This window comes from Poecilia mexicana, unplaced genomic scaffold (genome assembly GCF_051168715.1).
Source record: "Poecilia mexicana isolate PSO_F unplaced genomic scaffold, ASM5116871v1 scaffold_3, whole genome shotgun sequence".
NCBI classification, from domain to species: domain Eukaryota; kingdom Metazoa; phylum Chordata; class Actinopteri; order Cyprinodontiformes; family Poeciliidae; genus Poecilia; species Poecilia mexicana.
The window spans coordinates 5532792-5557776 of NW_028263372.1; the positions used below are offsets into that span (position 1 = coordinate 5532792).

The 24985-nt window shown below is 40.1% G+C and overlaps 1 protein-coding gene across 2 annotated transcripts in view; it reads left to right on the forward strand.

The window, feature by feature from the left end:
* znf536 (zinc finger protein 536) overlaps positions 1-24985 on the forward strand; it is a 237467-nt gene that overhangs the window by 14650 nt on the left and 197832 nt on the right. For both annotated transcript variants that reach the window (XM_088004102.1, XM_088004103.1), the window contains exon 3: positions 14764-14842. The gene's annotated coding sequence lies outside the window, so the exon portion shown is untranslated. The remainder of the gene's footprint in view (positions 1-14763; positions 14843-24985) is intronic.

The window sequence follows — 24985 nt, forward strand, 5'->3', positions numbered from 1 at the left end:
TGACCATGGGGGCGTTGCCCCTGGTGATATTGGAAAGGGTAGGTGGCCCAACTTGACCAAGTTTTCTGTTGCTGTTATGTATTTGCTGAGAGTTTCAGCATTTTATCCTGCTCCAGAATTGAAAGGATTCCCTTTATTTTTATGGGGTGGGTGGGTTGGGGGTGAGGGGAAAGCGGGATGACAGAACCGCCTCTGGGACTGAAAATGAAACTTCATTGCTTTTGGTAGACTGACCTACATCAGGATCAGGTTTATTGGCCAAGACTGTGTCCACAAACAAGGAATTTGACTTGGGTTTTACATTACCGTTGTTCTCTAACTGCTAAGCCAAATTAAAACGAGGCCAACGTTTTTCTTTTAAGTGGCAATTTGCGTTCCAAACCTCCCCACACCCCCCAGACAAAAAGTACATCATAATTGCTGGTGGACAGGTCTGCTGATTGTGTGCTTAGCAGCCATGTGTCAGTGTCAGCCCTCAGGTGCTGGTGTCGTCCTCACCCTGGAAGATGTGTGCTTTCCCACGGTTTGCTGTCGTTCCGACTGCAGAGCGTACCACTACCTGTGTGTGTGTGTGTCTCAGTTCATGTTGGAAGGAAGGGGGCATCTGGGGAAGGGGGAGGGGGGTGGTGTGTGTGCATGTGGGGAGTGTTTGATTCAGCCGTTACTTGTGTTCATGTGGAGCCCGGCAGAGGTCAGTCTCCTCCTCAACACCCCTTTTTCATCTAATTTCTGAGGCTGCGGGCGACCGCTTGCCGTGCTTTTGTTGCCAGAGGTAATCTGTGAAGTGATCTTAATTATGGAGGTTCGGCCTGTCCCCCCCGCGCTCCGCCACGCACACACACCTCCTCATCCCCCTCTCTTCTCTCTCTCTCACTCTTCCTCTCTCTCTCTTCCTCTCTGTACACACTTTTAATCAAACAGCATAGTTAGCTGGTAATGAGGGCGAGGGGAGCACGTGCGCTTCTGCTTACACATGCTGCGAGGCTTCGAGGAGGAGGAGAAAGACAAGGATGAAAGGAGTGAGGAAGGAAGGGAACCGTCGAGAGCAGATGATGTGCAGTTTCCATGACAGGTTTGTCAAGAAATTTTTGTGCTCATGTTGAATGAAAAATAAAGCGGCCCTAAAGCTTTTTGAGAACAAAAATAGGGATTTATATCAACTATAAGGACAGTAAAATCTGAAAAAGTTGCAAGTCTTTATAACAGACACCTCTACAGGTAGTCTGTTCTCCCTCACACACACACACACACACACACACACACACACACACACACACACACACACACACACACACACACACACACAGACACGCGCGCACCTGTTCTGGTACTTGTTTCCAGGTCACAGCCAGGTCAGGAGTGTAAACGTAATGACTCGCACTTCGATGTGCTTGTGACTTGCATCACCACATTAGTGTTGCTGGAAGTGAAAGACCTCATGACCTCGACAACCCTGAAATGTTCCAGATGTGGGACGTCCGTCAGGTTTTTGGAGTCCTCCTACGAGGCTCAACTAGCATCCAGCAGCCACCAAGCCCAGTAATGCAGATCAGAGTGGTTTAGCCACCTTACCAGAGTGAGCTGAGAGCCATTGAACTGAAGTGAATTAATTCCATTGTTGTGCAGTTTGGTAGGACACAGCGAGTACCTAGAGAAAATCTACACATTCACATGGAGAACATGCAAACCTGAGGGAAAATTTTAAACCCAAATATCGTCTTATTAGGGAACAGACCAAATCCTGTGCTCTTGTGTCACTTTAAACTGAAAACTTTAGAAACATGTCTGTATGAGGTAGGAGGAGCTTTCACAGCTGCCAGGTAGATTGTACGTTTTCTGCTACAGTCTAAGGATGCATTCACACCAGCCGTGTTTAGTTCACTTTAATCAAACTCCAGGCCATCTGACTAAAAAGTCTGGTTTGTTTGTGGAGGTGTGAATGCTTAACCGAACTCTGATGTGGAACAAAAAAATTAACTTTGGTCCTCCTTCAAACCTCGGTCTGGGTTTAGTAAAGTGAACTGTGGTGGGGTTTGAATGAATATGTGAACACCACGCAGATCGAAAACTGCTCTAAAAGCAAGAAGCAAACTACTGTGCAGGGCATTCTGGGTAGATATAACCAAAACAACCAAATATGTGCTAGCGGGAGAAATGGCTGGTGGTCTTTAAAAAAAAAAAAAAAAGAAATCCTCCAACCGCTAAAATCTGATGCCACACCTGTTTTGTTCACATTCTGTGAAGGGAAACCTTCTTCAGAGGTTTTCATATAATTTCCTTCAGTGGTTGTTCGTGCAGCGCCACCACAGGCAAGGGGAGGAACAGCTTCTTCAAAGGGTTTGGTTGGCTGATCCGGGTCTGAAAGAGAATCGCATCTTCTGAAAATGGAACCACTGTTGCAACCTTGGTGCTCAATCGAACTGAGTCTAATGGACTATCAGGAGTGAAAGCAACCTGAGTGTGTGTGCTTGGATGTGTGAATAGTTCTAATTCCTTCAGGGTCAAGAGGAGGGGCCGGGGTTAAATGTGCCTGACAGGAGAGGTCAACAGTGATTAGCTTCCTTCTGAACTAATGGCTGGATGCTGAGGAAGCAACAGGAAGCGCAGGAGAGACGGAGCAGAGAGGTGGACCTGCACTTGGGTTACAAGTTTGATGAAATCACTTTGTGCTACTGCCGTGAATAGTGCCGCCCCCCTCCCTCCAATCTCCTCCTGCAATCCCCTCCTCTCCTCGTGTCGCTACATTATTAAAGGTTGCCTCGGTGCTTAAGTTAGGCAAAGCAGATGGCCCTTTTCATAAATCATACTTTTAAGATGATTATAGGCATTGCCACCCTCTGTTCTTTCTTCGTTCATGAAGTTTATTTTATTTTTTTACAACACAAAGACAACATCAGTGTGGACTAGAACACTTCAGTTCGAACCCTGAGATCCAAAAAAAAAAGAAGAAAAGAAAAAAGAAGGGAAGAGATGAGATTCAGCGCCATCATCAGCCTCCCTTGACTTGTTCTGTTCTGAGCTTGGCACAAACTTATTCAAAACAGGATGTTAAATATATAGCATTGGCAGGGGCTGGGGGGAAAGGAGGCAGGAGACGAGTGATCATGGGGATGTGTGTGCATATGCACGCTGGATTATGTCTTTGCTGTTGCACTATTCCTTGATGTATGCACCGTGTCAGGCAGTCATTGTCTCCTGGGTAAAGAATGATAGTTCAAATACCTAGCATCTCTCCCCTGGTGCTCCAAATGCTTTGCCTTTGAAGTTTTTATAATCCATCTGTCATCTTCGAGAAGGGAGGGCACATGTTCCGTACCTCTCAATTACCAAATTCTCTTTTTGCCAACTGCAATGAAACAGGAGGCAAATAACATGGGTGACCCTAAAAAAAAAAAAAAAAAAAAAGCAGTGGTGTGTGGAGGTGAATAGAAAGAGAGAAAAAGACATTGGGAGGAATTGCCCGAAATCCTGTGTTGCTGACTTTCTCACGCACTTGATTGTGTCCCCTTGCTGCCTCTCATAACAGGAGAACAAAGCCTGTTTGTTGTGGGTGGAATGCCTAAAATGCTTCCTACTGTTACAATTATGAAGCATTTGATTGAATGTGTATTGTTGCAAGGGCTTGGTGATTTTGATCATTTTTTTTAAGTGCCTTGGATTGTTATTCTGCTTCCCTGCAAGAAATAATAACCAGTCACCTAATCAAATTCCATTTGATATAAACATTTCATTTGTTTTAATAGCTGGTCAATGCCTTGCATAGCTATGAAGGAACAGAAATGTGTGTTTTGATTATAAATATTCATCACGGCGGCTTACAGACGAGCGCTGAATGGGGGCTTTTGTCAGAAGCTTGGTGGAGTATCTAATGAAGTTTGTTGCAGTTCTTGGTGTTAAAATCGTCTTTAATTGGTGAACGCTTTGTTGTGCATCACTTTAAAAGTGCCACCGAGCGACCAGAAGAACTTCAGACGGCTGCCGGAAAAATAACAACAGCGGCAGCTGCAAATTACGGCTCCGAAACATATTTCATTTACATACACCCCAGGCGCCTTTATAAGGCTTCTACCTTCCTTAATTCTTTTTTACATTTAACACTCGATGCAAAACAATCAAGGCTTCAGATCTCTGTGTCTGCATCCTCGTTTACATCGAAGCCCCCCCCACCCCCCATCCTAAAGCATCCTCCATGGGAAGGAGATGAAAAGATTGTTTTGGAAAACTCAAAAGGAAACTTGACATTCTTTTGTTGTTTCTGAAACTTCCAATATTCCACTGTAATTGTTTCACGCATATATATATATATATATATATATATATATATATATATATATATATATATATATATATATATATATATATATATATATATATATATGTATATATATATGTAGATGTTTATATATATCTTCATTTTAAGGGGGAAAATAATGGGGGGAGATGAAGAACATGTCGGCTCCTTTCTTCCTGAATAAAAGGCAGCAGAACCCATCTGGTTGGGTGATCCACTGCTGGCCCTCTCACACTCATCGCTGAAATAATACTCCCTCTAATGACTCCCGCATATTCTGAAATCTCCCTTTTGAAATTGGTCTTGGCAGATTATTTGCAGGTACTTGAGTTGCATCTGTTTGCAATTTTGCAAATGTGGTAGATTTTAATGCCAGGCAGGGGCAGGGGCGGCGAGCGGAGAAGAGGCTATTTTAATCTTGGGGATAAGACTGGAGGTCTGCACGAACGGGTTCAGGTAGTGGTCCGCATCAGACGTCAATACGCTTATATGCACTATTACTTCCTTTATCCATAATTTGGAGCTGCCATCCGCAGCGGATATCTCTGTGGATTTCAGTGTGGTTCATTGTGTCGCAGCGCTGAGTTGCAGTTTAAGCATATTTCGCATTCTCCTTAAGAAAATAATCCAGAGTGATAAAATCTCTTCTCAGTGTCATTTTGTTTAATGAATACTTGCAATTCTAAAACTTTGAGATCCTCGGGTGTCTGGGAAGTTTGTCCCTGATTTATATGGCACTGATTAGCACAGCTAAAGCAAAGCTGAAATGATTGTGACTTCAGTCTCTATTATTTCTACCATGTGGTGAGCAGCTGACCAGCTTAAGCCTGCCCCCCTCTCCCACTGCCTGGCCTCCCTCCCTCCCCCCTTTTAAAACTGTAATAAGGTGCCCTATTGTCCTATAGCAGGGAATAACAGGGGCCGCGGCCGAGCCCACCCACCTGACTGTAATTTCATAGGTGGTTACAATTACATTAATTACATATTTCATCAACACTGTTTATCCAGCCGCACGGTAAATGAAGAGGCCAAACTTTTCTTTTGTTTTTGCCCCCCCATCCCGACTCTGTCGTCCGTTCTTTCTCTCTTTTTTCAGTATATTGAAAGTTAGGATGGGGCAAGGGTGGGTGGATGTGTGTGTGTGTGTGTGCGTGTGTGTGTGTGGTGGGGGGTTACCAGAGGAGGAATTAGGCTGAAAGTGTATGCCTTGCAACTTTTCCCCTCCCCGTTGAAAATGTTTATTTGAACAGTAAGCTCATGATTTGAATATTTGTAATCCATGCTTAAATTTACAGGCCAGATGAACTTTTTGGCACAGAATGGCAACCATAAGTAGGATTTTGAGAAAAGCTTTACAAAATTTTAAGCCATGTGCAAGGCTTATATAATTTAGAAGGGGGGAAATATGCGCAAATAACACAGCCTAAATCTTATTTACTTTACACATGCAGGAAATGGACTCAAATAAAATCAGATCTATATCTATATTTTTCATTATATCTACACAGCTCCACTGTACTGCATATATATATATATATATATATATATATATATATATATATATATATATATATATATATATATATATATATATATATATATAGGGGTGTGTGTGTGTACAGTCATTCAATAAATTAAAATATACATCCCAATTTTTCGTTTGTCAGATTAAACATATGTTTTGAAATGTAGGTATTTATGTTTTTAAATATACTTATGCTATTAGTCTGATGAAATATTCTCATTTTAAAAGTCATGTTTATATCAACTGTAATTGGAAAATCATCAGAAAGGACAGAAATAAAGGCTGTCAAAAAACTGTGTGTAGTTCATCTATATAATGTGTTTCAATTAGTGATAAAAATCCTAAAATAAGTGGGCTTTTTGATAATATTCAACTATATTGAATGGGTCTGTGTATGTCTATTTATATACATAATAAATTGCTATGATGATCCGAGGCTGCCATGCTGTGATGTCTCACTGTATTTAAAACAAAATGCATAGTAGGATCTGTTTTATGTTATTTATTTAGAAAAGAAAACAGCAGTTTCTTTGCTTTTAAATAATATTTTTAATCTACATTTACAAGTGTGCTTCTTCCTCAATATGTCTGTTTGTTGTTCTGTTCTTTATGAATCAACAATAGTTTAATAACTGATACTACCTGTGCTTTTGTACACGCTGCTAAACATGCTAATGGTGGAAAATCAAGTCACGTTCCAGAATAACTGTTTATCCACTGTCATTGGGCGCCATGCTAACTAGCCTTAGCATTCACTGCAGGTCCCGCTGTGGTGAACTAGCTGTACCATAGCAGAGAGCAAGGGGGAGGTTTGAACAGCACGACACAAGCATGATTGGCAGTGCTAAGATCCTCCTCCAGGTTCTGATTGGTTGTTTCTGATTGAGATGGCAGATGGCAGTAGGATCATAGGGAGACCATAGAGGAGATTAATTACCTGTCTCATACTATGATGTCATATCCTGGTGACAGCTTCAGCAAATATGTAAAAAACATTTAATTAATTAATTAATTTATTTTTTTATGAGTTGCCTACTGCAGCTTTATTAAGCGCATCACATCCTTCAGCCCTCCAGGTGGGAGCGGGAGGTGGTTTTGTGACTGGATTTTTCTTTTAAATAGCTGAATTTCTTTGTGATAATAAAACTTTATTTTCTAGCTGACAGGCAGTGTGCAGTGTGTGTCCATGCAGGGGAGGAGTAGAGGAAATCATACAATTTCAGTTGCTAGAATAATATTTTACCGTTCAGGTAGTGTTGTAGGAACCAGCTACTTTTTTGAAATCACTTTCTTACTTTGTTCTTGGGACGTACGGGAAGCTGCCACAGAGATCGTCTCCATGTATCTGAGCGTATGAACTGACTATTGAGTTCTGCTGCTGGGAAGCCACCCACATGCCAGCTGGGAGGTGGATGTCAGAGTCGGAGAGGCAGAGGGAGAGGTCAGTGAGGCAGGCAGACGAAAAAGGAAGACTTTTTTTTAAATGATGCTAATCAGTCCAAAGGGGCCTGGCCCTCTCTCCCTCATCAGGCTGCTGTAATTCAGATGTGCCGAGACCCTGGAATTAAATGTGTCAATGTGAGGCGCGTGCACACACACGTGTGTGTGCATCTGTGTCTGCCCGTATCTATTCGCCTTGAATCTATTTCTGCCGGTGTGTGTGCTCGTGCACGAGGGGTGTTTAGGGGTTAAGTAGAACCAAATTAGTCGGTAGGAGAACTAACAGCAGCACTGGCTTTCTGTGTGGCTACATCTTGGTGAATGTCAAGATGATTTAGCGGCTCTTCTGCGCGCCGTCTGCCTCTGAGCACCAGCCCTCCAATCACGGCTTTAGGCTGTCTGTTTTGTGGCCCTCCATGCAACAAATGAATAATAAATGTGAAACTAGGCACCACAATCGCAAGAGGTTACAGCTTTAAGTTTGGGGACAATGAAACAGTCTGTTAAATGTAAATGTCGGTAAAAGCTTAGTTTAGGTTAAAAAAAATCCATAGATTTAGAATGCACAGTGCCATTTCTTAAACTTTCCTGTGAAAAATAAATGTGTGTTTTCTGTTCCACACATTTTCTGTACTGTAAAGATTTTTGTTGTGTTTGATTTAAACAGCATTCTCTCTGGCCATCCTGCCAAAAGTCTGTCATTCTCCCTGGAAGCAGGGGTGATGTTACACTCTGTAAGAAAGTTGCTTTAATTTAGTACTTTAAGCTATTTTTAATATCTTATGTTATCAGTTGTACGGTTAGGACAGTAAACCTTCCAAACATATCAGTCTCTGTGTGTCGTCACTATTTCATGTAGACCTTTGCCTTTCTTCTGAGTTTTCCAAAAGGCTGCCAGTGTCTCTAACCCTGCATATTCCATTGCACTGACAGTTCAAACGAAGCTTTGCTGTTTTAAGCTAATGTTTCCTGTTCTATCTAGAAATGTGCTCCAGGTTGTTTAGCTAATCTGAAAGCTCATGTTGGTTGGGTATAATGTTGGGATCCTGTGATGGATGATTGTATCCCAAAAAGTCAGGTTTGAAATGACCAAACCTGCAGAAGAACAAAACCAACATCTCTGGTAAAAATACTGTTCCCTTTTAGCAGCTTTGACTTTTGTATTTATTCTACTCAAAACCAGCTTGAGCCTTTTTCCTACAGTAACAACTTCCACAACGAAGAGTGTTGAGGTTATTTTTTGAAAAAGGAAAATATTTTTTGAAGTTTTTTTTTATTAGTAATGTGCTAATTCCAGTTGCTAGCTCTATTTCTAGTTCAACTGATTAGCTTACTGCCTATCTTAGGAGGTTTTGTACTCTTGCTTCAATATTCAGAAAAACCTTGATAGAGTAATATCCAAATCTAAACCAACCTTAACCCTGATCTGGAAATATGTTTGTCCTGTGTGTCTCTGTGTTGGGGCAGTGACCTGTCCAGGGTGGGCCTGCTGGGAAAGGTGATGACACCACCATTATACAGGCTAAAGCAGACTCAGTAAATGACAGGATGGAAAGTCAGCAATCAAAGTATAGAGCTTCGGCATAGGCAGCATAAGATCAATGCTGACCAGTTCTTCTAAGTGGTGTTTGTTGTTTCTATAATCAAGCAGTTTTGAATAATAACGGCTTGGTGAAATGCATTTAGGGAGAATTAGATCAAAATGAAAGTAGTGCATGAGTCTGAAGCATGAGTTCAGTTTTAATTGAAGGTTTGATGAGTGTGTCCAGTGAGCTGGTAGCTTTATGTTTCCACCAAGAGTGCATGTTCACTCTTTACACATATTTTGTACATGTATGTGTGTGTGCAGAGCGAGCTATAGTAGTGTTAAGGGATGCTTGAGTTCGGTGTGTGTGCGTATGCGTGTGTGTGTGTGCGTGTGTAGGTGTGTGCATGCATGTGCAGGGTCTCCAGTTGGGCTAAAAGCAGAATCACAGCTCAGTCGCTGCAGCCGCTGCCCCTTATAGTTCTGGGCAGTTAGTGGTATGAAAAAGCCTTCTCTTTGAGGGCATTATATAGATTGATGTGCTCTTCCTGGAGCACACACACCTACACACACATACACACACACACACACACACACACACACACACACACACACACACCTCAGCATCCTGAGATCCTGACTGTGTTTGATAGTGTGTGCTCAGGGCACAGCCAGACGTGTAAAGTAGTGCTGGATCTTCAGGGTTTAAACTCCGCGGATGAACGTGCGCGGGCGTGCCTGCTACAGATTGCACACGTGTGTGTGCGTGTGCTTGCGTGTGTGTGTGTGTGTATGTATGCATGTGTGTGCGTGTGTGTGTGTGTGTGTGTGTGTGTGTGTGTGTGTGTGCGCGTGTGTGTGTGTGTGTGTGTGTGTGTGTGTGCGTGTGTGTGTGTGTGTGTGCGTGTGTGTGTGTGTGTGTGTGTGTGTGCTTGTGGAACATGAGAAGGGACATGTCATAGTGGAGGGAGCAGAAATGCACGTGGAGGGTTCTCTTAGTAAGCACTGAGAAGTATTCACATTCACATGGTGGATTTTTGAATGATTTTGATTTAAGATGGAAAAGCTGTTCTCTGATGCAAGAAATTCAGCAGAGAGTCACACGTTTGTGCTACATTTCTGAGTAATGAGAGCACAGGAGGGATTTTACCCATAGCTCCATGGCTGCATTACCTGCTCAGTTCACATCCACAAGAAATGCAGCTATTAGACATTAACATTATTAATATTGCAGCTATTAAACGGTCTAACATTAGAGTGTTGCCTTGCTTCATTTAACCGTGAGTAAGTGCACAATAAATGGACTGGAAAAAAAATGGGTGACAGCGTTTAATTCCTAAGTATCCCAGCGTATCAAGCTAACCACCTTTTAGTCCCTCGCAAAAGCATTTATACCTCTGGTTTTCTTTTTTTTAAATCTTTTGTCACCTTATGACCACAGATTTTAATATATTGTTTGGGAAATGTAATTGTAGAACAACGTAGTATGGTACATAATTGTGAAGTTTACGGAAAATTATATTTTTTGTGAATAAAAAATGAAAAGTGATATGCACATGTATTGTGTCGCCTAAGTTAATATTAGAAGCACATTTTTCTATGATTACTTGCAGGTCTTGTGGAGTATGTCTGTAGTTTTGCACATCTAAGGATTGCAGTGTAGTTCAAGCTCGGTCATTATATGTTGAGTGCCTGAAAGCAAATATTGCACACTCTAATTTGGAATTGAGCCAAACTTTAACGAAGCCATTCCAACAGTTGAACCTGCTGTGGTCTACATTGCAGCTCTGATTGGATGTTTAGGCTCACAAATCTGTCACCCTAAATCAGATTTTTTTCCCAGAATTGCCCTGCGCTAAGTGCCAACAGCGCACAAAGAATGCTTTTCTTTGCTGAATTAAAGCATTCCCACAGCATGATGCAGCCACTGCCATGTTTAATCTTTACAGTTTTCTGTGGAGAGCCCAGAGGTTTAACTTTGGTTTTACTTGTCACAGTTACCCATTTGCCAATACATGACGTAGATTTAAACAGGAATTCCCATGGCTTTCTTTCAACTGTGTTGTTTCATGGTCACTCTTCCCTAAAGGTCATATTTGGAAAGTGTACAAATGGAAATAATAATTCCTGAAAGAAATCCTCAGAGGTTTTCACAAAACAAATGAATTTACGTTGAGATTACATTAAACTTTTGAAGGGAATTGCTTGCGTTTGTTTTTATTTAGGATATTGCAGTCAAGGTGGATGTATACATGTTTACACATTTTTATTTCTAGTAAAAAATTAAATCAAGATGTGTTATTTTGACATGATTTCACATTTATGCACAACCTTTAATTTGACTCTCAAATTAAACTCCAATAAAATGCATTCAAGTTTGAGTAAAGTAGACTGTACTGTCATGACGGTTTGAGTAGGGTTAGGTTAGGTTAGAGTTTGGGGTTGGCAGGAAGTTGAAAGACACTTGTGGCCTAGCAATGGGGATCCTCCTGCAATGACTTAGTCCCATTGTTTCCTCCTTTGGCTGAAGCAGCTCCTACCCAAGTGTGATCAGGGTGTAGCAGAGCTGATAAACAATATCACAGCAAATACACACAGATGTCATGGCTGGTGGAAGTAAAGGCAAATGGAAAAGTACAGCGCGGTTCCAGCTGACGCTAAAGCCAAAAACGAGGATGGGTAAACAGCACACTTAAACATTTCTGCACCCATTTCATTTTCACTCTGATTCCTTTGCTTCTTTTAAATGCAGCGATTTATCTCAACCCAAATCTTTCTGCTTTTCTCATTTTAGCGAGCCCATTTAGATATTAACCGACTCAGTGCTGAAGAGACCCGGCTGTAGTTCTGCATATTCGCTGGCATGTTTGGAGGGTTAGCCTTAGAAATGTCACTTTGTTTAACATCAAATATTTTTACTGCCTGTAAATGTACATATGTGGTGCCATATAGTCAATATGTACGTGCGTGTTCATGCACTCGTCAGCTTTTGTCTCCAGCCAGTGGTGGTCCAAACAACCTACTTTTGTCTGACAACGGCATCAAGACACGGAGGTGCACATATGCAGAAAGCTATTTGGAAAGGCCTCCTCGTAGCTGTCAGCTTTTATTATGCACCGAGGTGTCATGTTTGTTAGGAAGCTGAGTGCAGATGGCAGAGTGGAAGAAATGGATCACTAATTTTAACAATGATTAATGAACAGAGATGGAAAATGAATTACATCGGACTATTGGAGGCAAGGAATATTTTCTCTGAAAATGTTAACTTCGGCTGCCAGGCAGCCGGCCGTGTTGTGGGAGTAGATTGAGGAGGGGGAAGGAATGTGTGTGTGCGTGTGTGTGTGTGTGTGAGCACTAAGGTGCAATTTTTCCCTCGCATCTTTTGTAGAATCAACACTTCACTGCTCTTGCCTATTACTTTAGCTCTCGCCTGCTTAAACACTGCTTGCTTTATACACATTTACCCCCCACCCCTCGCCTCCTGTGTGTACTGCTCTACCAGTTAAGGTACACACTCTTTAATAAGGTAAACACAGGAAAGGTTAGACTGTCTTAAAATGTTAGCTATTTTCATTACTCTGCAGTGAGCTTTATATCAGATCAGAGATGTACCAGATTCAATCAAGTGTTAGGAGCTTTTTCTGCGTTTCCCCCAGTAGAACAATAACGGATCTAGCAGTGCACATCTGCTTCTGGAAAGTGCTTGGCAAGCTCTTCTTTTGACTGCATTTAGAATTTTTGATCATGACTACATCAATGAGGCAGATTTTGGGGGGAAACATGTGTGTCCCTTCACAATGTTTTACCCACTCGTAGATGCACCATTTGACTGTATGTAACATTGCATCAGCATGTTGTTCACTTTCTCACATTGCTATTGTAATATTGTAGAAGAAAGAAAAAAGGCAGACATGACATTCCTCGTTGCCTGTGATATGAGCAGATTTCCTTCTTCTTCTTCTACTTTCCTTGTATTAGACCCCCAACACAGCCATTCCCACCCCTGCCACCCTGCCTGTGGTTGTGTCTGTGTCGATTGTCTGGTGGGCGGTTGGTGCAACATGGTTTAATAGGTAGATGCAAACTATTTTGAATTTAATTAACCTTCTGATGGGAAAAACATAAAAGGGAGAGAAGGGGAGCAACTCCTGGCAGCGTTGCGTGTTTGTGTGCTTGTGTTTCTGTGTGTGCAAACAGGAGACGGAGAGAAATAAGAGAGTAAGAGTGCGACAGAGGATCTCAGGTTACAACAGCATATGCTAAGCACTCAGAAAACATACACAATGCCTTTGGTGAACAAGGTAGTCAGTATGCCCCTGGGAGCCAATTTAGATTGTGACTTAAGGCAACATCTCGGCTTTGTGTGTGAGCGGGGTGTGTGTTCACTGTGTATGAGTGTGAGTTTTACCTCTTGACGCTCCATTGAAAAAGTAGTGGTGGGTAAATCTGGGTGGCCCTCCTGCAGACCCTCCACATCTGCGTCCCCCCACCCTGTGCAGCCCCCTCACCCCCGCCATCACCCCGCTCTTCCAGGACTGAGCCAGCCTGTATATGCCTGGCTGCCTCTTCTCATTCAAAGATCCATGAGATTTGGTTGAGCCTCTTTTTGGAGGTCCAAATTTAGCAACATCTCCATATTAATGGATCACAGAAAGAGACTTAAATACAACAAAAAAAGAGGCCCTAAAAAACACGGGCATTTTGCTAACGGTGTGACTGACAGACGATCTTCTGAGGAAAGAAACATCACAAGTTCATTCTGAAAATTATGCAGAACCATGTGCATAATGTGCACATTCTCATCTTGGAAAACTTGAACAGGTTTATGCAAACCTCTGAAATGTCATAAAAAATTAAATGTAAATAGGGAGCAGTTTAGTAAGCTGCAAAGAAATTGATATTTTGATTTCTTACACATGAAACAAAGTGAAAGCACCTTATTTTAGATTTCTCAACTTAGTAAAGCTTAAAAACACACCAAGCTAGAATTGTAAAAATAGTCATTTCACAATTCATTGAAAATACCTGGTGCTTAATTTGACTCAATAATGTTTGCAACAAAGAAAATGAAAGATATGGTTTACATTTGTATTGAATATAATGAATTTGATAGCTGATGTTTGGACCGTTGTCTACATGGATAACCACAGTGTTTGCTAACAGGCATATTTAGGCATATTTGGCAAAAAAAAAGGACCTAAAAAGCCAGCCTTCCCGCCTATTTTCATATCGTCTTGCTGGATCTCTGGGTTGTTCCTCACATGGACACTGCATTACTTTTAAAACCAGTTCCCAGGGAAACTGCTATAGATTTCCCAGAACATTGTGGCACATCCAGCACTGCATGCCAGCAGCTGTTATTGATGGCCTGGCCTTCCAGACAAAGCCTTGTCACTTTGTTGTCACTCACTTCCCTACAATGTGAGCTCCAGGCTTCTAAAACGTTGTACTCCTCCTCAGCCTATAGGGTGTGCTCAGAAACCTGCCATCCTGACACACAATGCATTCTGAGGAAACATTGTTTTCATTTTTGGCACCATGGCGCTTGAACCAGGTGTACCAAATACTTTCAGACCAGAAGGCGCTCCTTCATGCTGGTTTTGAGAAGATCTCAAGGACAGTCTCCTACGAACATCCAACATCTAAAACGTGCCGTACACATATTTATTATGCTTTTCTCTTTTTCAGATGTATAAAAGGCCAAATTATAGATCATAAGATTTGAAGGTATTTTAAAAAAAAAGCTTCACCACTGGTTTACACAAGTATTTATGGTTGATACATGTGCTGAATGATTGTAAAAGTTGAAATGATTTCACAATAAGTTTGACTAACGAGTCGAGCTGTGAGGCGGGTTTGCGGGGAAGAGACTCAGAATACAATTTTTAATGGGTATTTTTCTTCTGTCATCAGTGTTGCAAACTTGTCAAGCTTCAAATGCAGGTGACGCTGAATTTCCTGGTATGTGTGCTTTGTTTACAGGCTCTTGTCGTCCCACCTTCTGTGAAACTGTCTGCGTTCTTCCTGACATCCGGCATCCGCTGGAGAGGCAGCCGTGCAGGTACGATCACACCCATTGATCAAGGGGAACGGGAGGATATTAAAGGTGTCTGTCACACTCACAGACCCGTGCACTTATGTTTTTTATTCCAAACTTTATCTGGGAAAATTAACTATGGGCTTCATAACCAGTGCCATACTTCTCACTTACACTAGTAATTATAAATTCCTGGAGCTTCCTATCACTGCTTTGGTCTGTCAGTGGCTCACTTTGGAGTGTGTAAAAGTTACACACACTCCACCTAAACTTTCACAACCAGAAGAATATTTTGATGTGTCAATTTTTGTGGAAGCAAAATAGAAGCTAATTTGTGCTAGCTGTTTGTCTAAGAAATTATTCTCAAATAAAACTTTGGATGTAAATGTGATCTTTTCCCCAGTGTGATCAGAAATATCCCTACAGCGCCAAAGTCTGGTTCACTATTCCAAGTGATTATGATTTCCTTGGGAACTTTACTTAAACTGAGTTATAACTGATTCATAACTTGTTTTATCTTCTGAAGCCAACATTTCTAAGTAGCAGTTTGAAATGAATCAAATGAAACTTCTTTAGCGGATTCCAACTAGAAACATGCTATGTTTTTTTTTTTTGTTTTTTTTTTTTTTACTAACCCTGATTTCAAAATCTAAAATGGCTGCCACTCATATAAGAGCTATTGAAAGCAGAATTTCTGGTTTTATTTTTACCTTTATTGATTGGAATGCCAATAAAGCACACATAGTACTGTGTAACTTTGTGAAATGCAAATATGTTACTATCATTAATTAATGCATAGAAATAAATTGTTACAATGTTAACCTGTACCCAGTAACACTTCTACCAAATAAATCAATCCAAACATGCTGTATAATATAGTGGATATTCAATCTACTATGATCTATATGCAATGTTTACACTTGACTATGCAGTGTGCATGTATTACATGCTTATTGCATATTCACTTAATGGGGAAAAAGGTTAACCTAAATTACAAATGCCATTCTCTACCACAACAAGATCCAATTCCAACACTAAATGAAGAAAAACACAGTAGAACCTAAAGACAAAAACATGGCCGTATCACACAAACCGCATAGAAACCAGCAACACTACATTCCCTCAATTTACAGTTTACATATGTTTGGTGAAAAAATTTGATTTTTGCTAACACCTCTAGATTCTATTGGCCCTGATGCTTTGATTGACATGTCAGCCAAATTAGCCAATGGGCTCCTGAGAGATGATAACATCCATAGCCTTGAATGCACCAAGGTGTAGTTTTTCTTTGCAATTGCATTTTATTGCAGAAATTGTCCCTGGTAGAATGATTTTGTAAGGTAGGGTAAAAGGATAACACAAACAAAAAATAAATAAATAAATAAAAACTGATAAATTTCAAATTGTGCTAAAATAGCTCGGATGGAAAGTTTGTCTGGGCTGTTGTTGACCAGTCCCTCTCTAAAACTTCTGTGCTTCACATTTATTGATACATTTTGATGTAGAGAAATATTCTGATCCTGTACTGTGTTATGGTAGATGTTTTGGATTGTAACTACAGGCTTTTAAAGGGACATTCACATCACAAAGTACATTTAGGCAGAAATGTTATTGGGGTCTTTTCATGCTCTAATGCATGCCAAATTAATTTACTCTCACTCAGTAACATTAATTCTGATTTTTAGACCTCTAGAGTATTCTCTGGAGAAGTCTTTAGTTCTTGAGATATATATGAAATTCCCTTTCCGAGCAGGTCTTCCAAAAAGCAGCCTAGTAGAAGGTTACTGGACACAACAGCAAGTAAAATCAACTGGTTTTCAAAATTTTGTGTGGAATGCGGTTAAGTTGGTGTGACATCATTCACAGATCAGATTAATGAACACCAACATAAGCCTTCTCATCCCCACAATGTTGTAATACACACACTAACACATCGGACAAGCCTGCACAACCGATAACACGTGTGGCACCGCTCCCCTTAACACACACTAAAACCACATGCGCCCACATGGTCTGTCAGAAAGCCACATCTCTGTCATTCCCACGCAGTGTACCTCCATGAGACAATTAGCGTGCAGAGGTGACACGGCAAACAGGTGCAAAGCATTATTGGTGGAGGTGGAGGAGCGCGTCCACCCCATCCCTCACCGTGATGGATACTTCCAGATCCGCACGTGTGTGTCCGTGATGACAGGTTGGATGACAAGTCAGGGGACGTCTCCGCTTTGTGAAGTTAAATAGCTTCATCCAACCTGGTTGTTTGTAATCAGCAGGCAATCATCATCATCATCCTCATCATCGTCATTGCTGTCATTCACACACCATAGAAATTACACTCACTTTCTTTTCTTACACTCTTTAGGACTTCATTCTTGTTTTCATTTCTGATATCCTTTATTCCTCTCTGCAATGATGTTATTTATCACTCGGCTTTTCACTTTGGTGTTTTCTTTTTTTTTTTTTTTTTTAGTTTTAAAATGAATCTCTGTAAATAGAGTTTAGGTGTCTGAGGGAATGTAGCTAGGTGTTAGGCTGGCATTCACATCTGATAAAACGAACTGTTCTTTTCAAAAGACATGTTATTTTTTGTTCTGTAAAATGTAATTTATGTTATTTTATAAATTTTAAATGATCTTTATAACAACCATCATGACATTAAGTTTGCATTGCAGATGCGTTACTAAGGTGAAAAACTCCTATCCCACACAGATATCTGAAATCCATATTCTTAATCACTCATTAAACATTAAAATATGCAGAAATATTGCTACATGTCTTGATCTAAAGTGTGCCTTGGCACTTGTTGGTTGCATAGGAGTTGGTTCTGCCTGCTGTAGTTTTATTAATCAAATATAGCATGGGTGAGTCATGGCGTTTTGGCTTGTGTCATATTGGAGGTATGTGCCACAGATTTATCTCATATTGGAAGCAGAGCTAACACATGCTACCCTTGACATATTCTCACACCATTTCTCACACAAAGCACTGACACACAAACTTGCAGACGCTCACACTCTTGGAGGACTTTTATAGAGGGAGGTGCGTAAACAGGCGCTCCAGTCCTTGAAGACTCATTAAAAGACAGGCTGCCTTTTTAAAAAATACTTTTTTCTCTGCATCCTTAATATAGTTTCTGCATTTTCAAATAAATTAGATATTTTGAGCAATTTTTTCTGATCTTATTATTCTTTTACTCAACATTAAAATGTGAAACATTCAAATTAGTCATAGGACAGTTTTCAGTTTTTCCATTTGGTAATGCTCCCTCATTCAGATTCTGTCGGTTATGGTTTGTTGCCCAGATCAGAAGTGGTCTCAGGTGTCTTCGACTAAAAAAAGTTGGGTTACACTTCAAACCAGATATTTACATATGTTCCATATAAACACACAGAACCAATTTCCCCCCATATGTAACAATGGATTTGACTAAGCTTTTGTAGTTTCAGTCAGTTATAATTACTAAAATTATTTATCTTCACTAAATGTCAAAAATTATGATCAATAATTTTTGTATGTTAATGTATGTTGACTTTCTTTGAGAAGTTAACATACATTCCTTTATTATTTGTTGAAATTGTTGTTTAAATTGTATGAGTTGGACAGTTGGCTGGAATTTTGACCCAAGTCCTCCATCTGGTTTATACTAGGCTACTTTGTTAACACATACCTTTTTGGCTCTGCCCACCACTTCTCGATGGAATGTAATGACTATTCCAAAACATGGTAATTGTTATCTAAGCCATCTTTTGGGTAATTCTGTGGTCTACATCTGGTCATTGAAAGACCCCATGGTTCTTCCTTGCTGATGTCTTAAATGTTACTTCAATAATTTCACATAATGTCTCCTTATGCTGCCATCTACTTTGTGAAGTCCATCAGTTCTGTGAAGTGCAAAATGGTTCTTCCTTTTCTATACTTACATTGGGATTATGATCTCAGGCTTGCAAACTTCTCCCCTTTTTTATATAATGCTTTTTGTCCTTCTAGCCAAAGAGTCATTTTACCAAGAATGGTGATCTTATAATCTGACTTTTTTCTATTAATTTGGATAAATGGTTTCTTCCTGGGACCAGCGAACTCTCACCCAATGATCAGCCCCTTCATGGTTAAGTGGGTACAGACATTCATGTCTTGGACACAGAACCTGTTTCCTCCTGAACAATTTGATACCTGAGTATTTCCAGAAACTTCACCCAACGATGAAGCGAACTTGTTGAGGTCTACAATTCTCTTCCAAATATCTTACCTGATTTCTTGAGCTCCTTTGATTTTTCCATGGTGTCACAGAAGGAAGTGGTGTGTGAGGTGTTGTCCTAAACTACACCAGTTAGTTCAAGATCAACATCAGAAGCTTCCAAAATGCATGACAACATCATTTGAACTTTCTTGAAATTTTTAAAAGGCTTATAATCTTGGTTTATTTCTAAACTCTGCATTTTTCAGAAAATAAGATGTTTTTTTCTCTGTTAGAATTTAGCAAATAGAAATATTCTGGGAATCCTAACTGACCTAAAACATGATCGGTTTATTCCTGTTACACAGTGTGACACAATATCTGTAGTCTTATTTGATAGTAAATGATATTTATATTTCTCTAACAAAGTTGGAAAGCTCAGTCCATTCAAAACAATATGTGTGTGTGTGTATATAAATCTTCTCACATTAGGAAAATATTCTTTTTATGGGAAACAAAAAAATTCTAAAAAAAATTCTATAAATATCCAGCTTTGAATTGACCAACTTTAAAAGTATTTTGAAATCAAATGAAAATAGCATCAGTCAAGAGTTAAAACTGAAAATAAACTGAATCAAACTATTGCTATTTCAAATTTATGTATAAACTAAATTACAAAGTAAAACAAAATGTATGGTTATTATGAAGGAGATAGGTCTGTTTTTATTAGTTCTTTGGGTTAAATTTGTCACTTCTGTGTTCTCTTTAAGCCATCGGTATATTAAGACATGTTTGGCATAAGAAAACCCTCCCGTTCTCGCTCAGTTTCTCTTTTTATCTCTTCCTCCCTCTCTGACAGCCTTCATTTGCTGGAGGAGTGGCAGACTTGGTGGGAGTTAATGATTATAATTATTTAGCCTTTTTTTTGTTACATTGCGGGATAATTATTTAAGAGGTTTGTGTATTCATTGTTGTAATCAGTAAAGAGAGATTACAGAAAATCCGCATGCCAACAGATGGCACTTGGCTGTTGTTGTTGCTTCATATTAAACCCAGTACAGCACACTTGGTAGCAGGCAGGCAGGAGCGAGGGGACATTCACAAAGGGGCCAAATTATAAAACAATTTGTTCTTCATCATAAATCCATTTATCATATCACTTCATTGTAGAGGAAATGAAAGGGAGGCAACAGTAGTTAGCATTGTGCTGTGTTTGTGTTCGCTTCCAGACCAGCTAACACGGCCATCTTCACAAAGTGGTGGTGGTCCGGAGAAGTCTTTGGATTTGCTGGGCGAAACAACACAACAAACAGTATTTGACCAGAGAGGCCCCCAACCCGATGGCTTTGTGTACTGTATCAGTGCATGGCCATCGGTTTTCACACGTAACCCCATTCATGGTTGAGGCTGTAGCTTGGCAGTGTCTACCATGACGCACTCCTCCATCAGCCATCCCCGTCTCCTCTCCCCGCATGCGGAACGTTCTTCGCCTTCAAAAACCTTCACTTTTTAAAACACTGTTAACACATTTTCTACAGGCAAACAAATGGATAAAAAAAAAAAAAAAGTTAAGTGAGGGCACTTACGATGCGGGGTCGGGGACCACAAGGAACTGCTGGCCTACATTCCAGACTAATTGTATAATTGGAAAAGCTCTCCAAATGAGCAAGCGAGCCACCCCTCGACCGCCCCACCCCCTCGTCATCCCTTTTTACACACATACATCCGCACACACATGCTCTTCAAAGCAAATCACAAAAGAGCATTTTAGGCATAATAATTAATTTCAAAAAGCGTTTATTATTAATCCCACACACCAGCATCCTGGCAGGAGCAGCTAGGCCAGGCTGGTTAACAACCCCCACACGGCCCACCCCACCAGCGCTCTCATGTGTGCACAAACATGAACACACAGGGCAGTCAGGTGTCTGATGACTCCGTTTATCCATTAACACATTCCTTTCTCTTAAAAGACATCATCCACCAAAAATATTCCACTTGAGAATATAAGTAAATCTAAGGATAACTGATACACAACTTTAAACTTCAAGCGTTGTTCAAAAATAATGAAAGTTATCATATTCACAGAAGTGGGTTTACAGAAGGATTCAACTCTTTTCAAATGTATTGTTGCATTTATTGTTTTCTATTGAGCTTTTTTGCAGTTTCTCATGTTGCAGCCACAAATCTTTTATGTATGTTATTAGGATTTTATGTGATGAACACCCGCAAAAATCAGTGCATGAATGTAAACCAAAAGAAAAATGACACTTTTTTTCATAAAAGTCTTAACTGGCACTTTGCCTGTTTTTCCCGTCTAAGCTGAATGATTAATATTTCTTGAAATGCAATTGTAGTTACAAGAGACTTATTAATCCATTTTAAATATTATTATCTTAGTTGTTTTGTTTATTTATTTTGGATATTTAAAATACTTCCTGTTCCAATCTTAAATGTTCTTTTGAAATTAGCAAATTTTTTATCTTTGAGGGGTTGTACTTGCATTAATATGCCATTAATGGTCTCAAAATGACAATAATCATCCCGCAAAAATTTTATTGACAGGCCTAGTGAGGACAGCGAATCTTATCAAACTTTTACAAATTTTAAAATGCATATCAGGGATAATGTACATTAAACATTAACCACAAGAGGAGAGATGCATTGTAGTTCTAAGTACTAGTTTTCACTTGTCATCTCCAACTGATAATTATAGCTGAAAGTAATCCTCCAAAAGATTCATCTTCCCACAGAACACTGATCCTAAATTTATAGCCAGAGCAACAATGGAACATTTTAAGGCAATGTATCCCTATGTGTTAGAATGGCCTAATCAAATCCCACACCTCAATTCAACTAAAAATCTGTGACAAGATTTTTAGTCTGATCTGAGTTTGATCTTGTAAAAAAAAATAAAAGGAAAAAAAAGGTGGGGGTTGCAGTTCTAACATGTCATCTCTCAGGTAAACTGTTTATTTTCATTGCAGAGGGTTCTCAGTTACTAATTTTTTATCTCTGACAGGCTTCACTTGGGCAAAAGAAGAAATCTGAACGTTTTTGCCGGCTGAATATTATGCCTCTTGACATGTTCCATAAATTAAGTTGTGAAACTTTTTTTTTTGTCGTAAAATAAGCAATTTAATGACCAGTAAGGAATGATCTACTTGTGTGCTGTGTTAGCACTCATATTTTACTGTTACTACTGGAGCTCATGGTCAAATTGAATTTCCTGATTTATGGCCCTTGCCATGTACCGTTCATTTCCATGGCTACTGAGGGACTTATGGGGGGATGGAGAGGGATACAGGGGGGCAGAGGAGGGTTTTTGGGGTAAAGGTGATTTCTGAAGTTGACAGCGGCGTCCAAAGGGATTGCGGGGTGCTGTTAAAACGAAGCCGTTAATTAATACTATTGATTGACAAAAAAATAAAAGCAAATGTGATTTGCATATAGGGATCAATGCATTAACGGATTCCCCATCCCCACCCCCACCCCACACACATACACACACACTTCATCAGAAATCTGATTTCCGGAGTTTTCAAAGTGAGAGAGAGGGAGTTCAGACTAATGTGGATCGATTGGGCCCCGCTCTCAGACAAGAATGTAAAGCATTTTAGAAACCATTGGAGGGTGAAACATGTTAGCACAAAAGAAATACTTTCAACTTGGACCGCTTTATTTCAAAAAATGAAGACAGTTAGCCCTTTTTCACATTTCACACAAAACCGGCCCCAGACCACACATTCAGTTTACATATAGCATAACACGGCAATATTTCTGCTCAACTTATGCTGAACAGTGTTCTTCACAACACTGTGAAGAAAATGTCAATGAGAACAGCAAGGCCATGACAATCAAAAACAAAAGAGGCGTAAAAAAAGCAATATGTTTTTTTTTGCTGGTTTTTTTTTACCCCTCCTTTCTTGCTTGCTCTGTCAAGAGCAGCTTATTATAGCGTATTGATTTATAAAGCTTTAAATGTGATCCTCCATGTCCAAGTCAAGGGCAGGGAGTGCAAGAGACAGACTGAGACGAGGTAAGGAAAGGGGTGGTGGGTGGGGGGGAGCCAAGCAGGGGAAGAAGGGATTGGAAGACAAAGACAAAAGGGAAAAGATGTTCTAAAATGAATAGAGTTAGAATAGGGAGTCCGCGGTGTGGGGGGAAGAGGCAGCAAGGCATTTTCAGAAACGCTCTAGAACACAAAAGGGTAATTGTTTTAGCCCAGATGTTGTTTCGCACAACAAGCAGGATACAATGTTCCTACTGAGCTGATGAGCCCAATCAGTGAAATGATTAAAAATTGATTTTGTCCCTGTAATTACAGTATGTAAACTACTTAGCCGGGATTGCAAAGGAAGTGATTTTCTAATTACGTATATACTCTGGTGTCTAATGATTGGTTTTTTGAAGTAATGAAGAGAGGGTCCTAACGACTCCACTGTGTTCTGTTGTTGAAGGGAGAAGGCAAGAGAACGGGTGGATGAGTGCGTGCGCGTGGGTATGTGTGAGTGTGCATATGTGTGTGTGTGTGTGCATTGGGGGTGTGTGTGTGTGTGTGTGAGGGGGGTTCTGTCGGCAGAACATCGTTAGGGCAAGACAGCAGGCTTGCATACAAAAGGGGGATGAAAATTGAATTTTTGCCAGCCAGTGCTCGCACGATAACACGGGGGCCCTGTGTTGGTTTGCACAGGATCTGGAAGCTAAATGGAGACTGTGACTTCTCATGGGGGTCGCTAGGCCCTGACCATCCCTGGCAATCTGGACCCTGCAATTAAAACCTCTCGGGGGTGAGGGATTTAGGACATCACACTAGCAGTGGAAATCTGACAGTTTTACAGAGATCAGGTCTACTGTTGCAAGGCCCTTCTCAACTGCATATATGTTTTATCTACAAGCCTAACTGTTACAGCTGAATGTTCAGGATTCAAACCTAAAGTCAGAGTTATTTTACAATTTTTAGAGATCAGCTATTGTTAGTAATGATTCTGGTCACAAAACTCCATATTAAACTGCTTTTCTGTTTAGGATTATAAGATTTTTTAAAATATAATTATGAATTTTAAGATCTGCTTTAGCTTTTTCACGCCACAGGTGATGTAATCCTTTTTCTGGTTTTTACCCAACATAATTATCCTGGAAGGCTCTCTTTATTCAGTGATCTGTATGTTTTTTTGTTTTTTCAGTAAATCTAGTTTCTAATAACTATAATAAAAATACATTTTATTTTTAGTGCTTTTTTTAAGTACTCAAAGATGCTCATTGAAGCAGGCAAAAATCTTTATATTTGGATAAAATTTTATCATTCCTCTAATATATTATACATATTAGAGGAATATTGGCTTGATAATTGATAATCAATCTAATAATCTGAACCCCCATTTGTAAAAACAAACAACAGTGAGTAAAAGCCACAAACTGAACAGAGGTTTCAGCACAGTAGACAGACTGTACTACTTTTTGGAAAATTGGACCGCCCAGCTATAAGATGACCATCCACTAATGCTGTTACTCAGTTGTAATGGAAAACTACCCAAACTGAGCATAGTGAAGGCAGGTCCAGGCACCGGCGGGTGCCAGTGGAAAAGGGCCATCAACTGATAATTAAGGTTTGCCAGCATCACAACAAGTGAGGATGGGAATGTAGAAGTAATATATAGTTGTAGACATTCAAGACTTGGCACCACAATCTGTAACATTTTCTTGTTTCTTTATGTCCAAAGCAAAACCTGTACAAGTCATCATGTACAGGCTTTAGAAATCTGAATTTTAGTTCAGATTTCTAAACTAAAACTTAATGTTAGGTGTCAAGTTTTAGATGTAGAGGTTAAGGTTTAAAAGCAAATCATTTCTGAAGAATTAAGAGTAGTTGGGACCCAAGACGAACACCTGCAGCCGGATACTTCTCAAACAAACACGTAAGGCAGAGGCAGTCTGGCCTCTGAGTCCCACAGCACTGATTCCTCCTGTGATCTATAAGTCAATAATTAACT